General features: G+C 38.9%; 1 long non-coding RNA gene across 1 annotated transcript; it reads right to left on the bottom strand.

Moving 5' to 3' along the window:
- Positions 1 to 1,667: 1,667 nt before the first annotated feature.
- Positions 1,668 to 3,861, bottom strand: LOC132851644 (uncharacterized). The gene is made up of 3 exons (XR_009649050.1): positions 3,741 to 3,861; positions 3,212 to 3,303; positions 1,668 to 3,044 (listed from the first exon to the last, which is right to left on the bottom strand). It is a non-coding gene; the product is annotated as an uncharacterized LOC132851644 (long non-coding RNA).
- Positions 3,862 to 4,188: the final 327 nt, after the last annotated feature.

The raw sequence follows: 4,188 nt of genomic DNA, 5'->3' as shown, positions 1-4,188 counted from the left end.
ATGAACTTGCTAGCACCATTGAAACTAGTGAAATGGAAAGTACTTTAGATCAATATAAAACACAACACTGTTTGCATTTACACCATTTAGCAGACTCCTTTATTCAGAAGGACTTACAATTTATTTTAATTTATATGACTAAATTGAGGGCCCTGCAGTGGCAGCTTTGTGGACCTGGGATTCAAACTCCTGACCTTCCGATCAGCATTCCAACATCTTAACCACTAAGCTACCACATCCTTCTAAAAAAATTGTATTATTTCAAAAATAAACATGTTTGTAGTTTTATACTTATAAGGTAGGCTAACCTTAGGTAGGATTCTAAATTACTGTATCTTTTAAAAAAGCTTCCAGGTTAATGGCTTACTTTTTTTAAGAAAACTGGTGTACACTGTACTGTACCTCTTATGTTCACTGCTTCAGTACTTTTACTGGTCTTAGATTCCTTTGTGGAATGCAGTTCTCTTTTGGGAATTTTAAGAGATACAAGGATGGTGAACATTTATGTCACAAGTGGCAGAGATAAATTTCTATTTAAGTTCCCATGTTATTTGAATAAGGTGTTCTTTTGGCCACTCCCAGAAAAAAATCACAAACAAACTGCATTATAGAAATGACTGAAAATAACCATAAATTACAATACTGAGATTAAATAAGAAACCTTTGTTTTTGATCAAGTTTTCATTTTATCCCATAGTTGTGTGAGCAATTTTATTAAATGTCTTCAACAAACTCATTGTGACTGTTTGAGGTTGATTTCCAATATTGCGACATTGTCTAGTTCATTTAGAATGTCTTTGTTTAAATGAAAAGATAACAACAAAGACAATTTTAATGACCAAAGAGGAACATGATTTAAATATACAAACTAAGAGAGGAGACTTAAGGGCAGGACACTCTGAGGAAAACAAATAGCTGGCAAGAAAATGCACAACACCAAATATGCACCAAACAAACACCAATAAGTAGCACATAATTGTTTATCATATAGCAAAGGAACTGGTGATTAATGGATATTCAAAAAAATACTATTCTTAGTATTATTGTGAGAAAAGAAACCTGGTCTCTCATTCAGTCTTTGTGTTCTCTCTTGAGAATTTTCTTATGACCTTTCAGACCCATTTACATTTACATTTACATTACCCTTTCCAGGGTGACTTGCGTATCTTATACAAAAGCCCTTATCCTGAGTGACTTACATATTAATTAATTTTCATTATCATTTGCGATTCAAAGTCGTTTGTTTTCTATAGTGTTTAGCCATTGTGTATTTGACCCTCTGCCTTGTTTCTTGCCTCGCTTTTTGATTACCCTCTCTTGGATTTCATTGCTGTTTGGATTGCCTTTACTGTGTAAGATCTTTGCTATTGGTAGTAGTAGTAGTAGCCTTTATTGTCACTGGTCACAGGTAACCAGCGAAATTAGCCATCAACCTGTCCATACAGTACATACAATACATACAATATGACAAGGGGAGGACAGGACAGGAAGACAGGGGATTGAAAATAAATACAGCATAACATGAGGGAAGGGAGGAGAAAAAAACAACAACCCCCAGACTATGCTCTGGTGGGGAGTACAGTGTGGGAACAGGAAAAAAACACCTCAGCAACATAAGCACATAAACAGTACACCATAAACACACGACTTGCAACAGGGGAGGGGAGTTTGGGGTGGAGGTAATCCAGCACAGGCAAGCAGCCATCAGGTCCTGCGGCCTTTATCTTCGGCGCTGGTCACAGACCCGCTTGTCAGACTGGCGGTACAAAGCGGCGAAGGCGTGGGATGGGGGGTGGGGGGTGAGTGCATATCTTTATGTGTGTGTGTGTGTATGTACTGTATGTAAGTGTAGGCCTGGAGAGTCGTTGCTCCCGGCATCAAAATCTTGGTGCCTCAGTCCGCAAGATTGTCATAGCGATACACAGCAAATTACCATGGAGACAACCTTGATTAGGTCCCAAAGAGAGTCAACAATCAGCAGGTGTCTGTAGAAGTGGGGGAAGGAACGCAAGAGCGTCTCGCTGCAGTGCTCTTCCAGGGGAATTGTTGTTCCAACAGCGGCCTTGGCCGAGGCCAGTGCTGGTTGAGGGGGAGCCGAAAGCAGATAAGATTAGGATTGTTTGGTCTTGGGGCGAGTAGACGCATTCCAATTTACACGACTACTCTCTTAGTCCATTCTGGTCTCCATATCGATCCATTTTTCTTTCCAAAGCAGTGATGTTAACCAAAACAGTATCCAAAGCAGTGAGTTTCATCGTGATGTTATCCATATTGTGGTTATTAGTCCCAGCCTCAGTGCTGACCGCTCTGCCCACTGCGTCGATCATAACGGGCAGCTTTGGGAGATTTTGAACAGCTGTTACCGTTTTCTGATTCTCTCGATAACCCAGGGCAATGCCTAATCCAATCAGCAGAACTCCTGTTATCATGGTTCCAAATAGGTAGATATCTTCAACGTCCTCCACGGAAAGAGGCACCAGACACACGACCCGCCACCTCTCCCACGCATCCATCGTATAGCCAGCTGCGAACGTTCCGGCAGGGCAGTCAGGTTCCCCCCGAACCCAAGCTTCTCGTCGAGAAGATGGTGTCAATTGCGTTGAGAGACCAGTTTATCAGATCCATGATATTTTAGTTTGGAGAGCAGTGCGGAGAGAGTCTCTCAAAGTATAAGACAATAGACGAGACGAAAGAAGCAAAGCAGGGAAAGTAGAGGGGAGGAGAGGGAGAGAAAATGCGACCGCCTGGGTTACGACTCTGTTGCCTACTGTTTTGGATTGTTTTCCCTGTGTTTGTTTCCAAGTAAAATCCGAACATAGATTCTATTCCTATCGCATCACATGGGTTCTATCACATTTTATATATCCTATATGAAAATTATTATCTGCCAATACTAAACTAAATATTTCACTTAGCACCCTTCACTTGCTTTTGATCAATTCAGGTTCTTTGTTTTTCTTGTGGAAGATGTTTCCATCAGGCTGGACCCTCCAGGTCACTGTGATGTTTTCCATCATAAAATGTTCTTCCAGTTTCTGCTTCATCTGAAGAACAGAATCAGGGTTTATTTAATCAATCCAAAGAGAGAGATAACCAAAAAAAAAAAAGATAAGTAATAAGAGGAAAACAAGTGCAAATGGTTCAAAATTCTTAAGATTATCAAGATATTTGTGCAGGTGAAAAATGTTAACAGTGGCATTGTACAACTCACCTGCTCTAAAATAAAGGACTGTACAACAGGATCGAACACACTTCTGTCAGACTTCAGCTGCAGTCTCACTGTCTGTTTCTTCACCGGGGAAACTGGAATGAACAAACCCAGTAATTTCTTTTTTCCTCTCTTTTTTTTTTTAGTTATCATTCAAGTATATTTATTCACAAAAGATCTCATAGCAGCCAGTTATGTTTCGCTTAATAGCACTATTATCCATTAAGTTTTGTTATCCATTTTGTTGATATCATTAAATGTATTGTAATTTTCTTCTTTAAATCTTAATACTTCATAAGTTTATGTACTGTATTTTAGGATGAAGGTATATACAACATATTAATTATTAAAACATTACCTTTCATAACTTATTATACATTTAATGTGACTGATTTAAATAAAAGTAAAGAAAGTACATGCAAGAAAATATGCAAATATAAATTCTGATAAACTCGTAATTGATGTTTAGCATAAATTATGTGTGATACTGTAAATTAAGCTTAGTAAAAGCAAGCGAGGAATAAAGACTCACTGGTGTGACAGAAGAAATAGCGCATGTTGGTGCACTGTTCATCGATGAACAGCCCTTTAAAGACTGGTGCACAGTTCTCATTACCCCAGTAATTATTGGGTTGTCCTGGGTACCACTGAAGGGTTGAAGAGTTGGTGGCGTCTAACCACTCCCAGTTGTCTCTGTAGAGCCCGAACCAGGAATCACCCTGGATACTAGACACCTGCGCTAACATGGTTTGATCTGAGCTGTTAAGAGAGCTGGCCAAGTCTGTGTGATATTTTCGGCAGTGATCCTGAGCTCCACTCCAGGTCATCAGAGGACTGGTAACACCAATAAACCTGTCAGCACCACTGAAGTTAACTTTAATAAAAAGAAAGAAATAACATTTAAATGACCAGAATTGTTTGATTAAAATACAATAAAAAATATTTTGTCTCTGTGTTTATATATATATATATATATATAT

Source organism: Tachysurus vachellii, chromosome 9, assembly GCF_030014155.1.
Source record: "Tachysurus vachellii isolate PV-2020 chromosome 9, HZAU_Pvac_v1, whole genome shotgun sequence".
Classification (NCBI taxonomy): Eukaryota; Metazoa; Chordata; class Actinopteri; order Siluriformes; family Bagridae; genus Tachysurus; species Tachysurus vachellii.
Note: the sequence above shows the minus strand (reverse complement) of the source record. Positions and strands in the feature narration are given on the sequence as shown.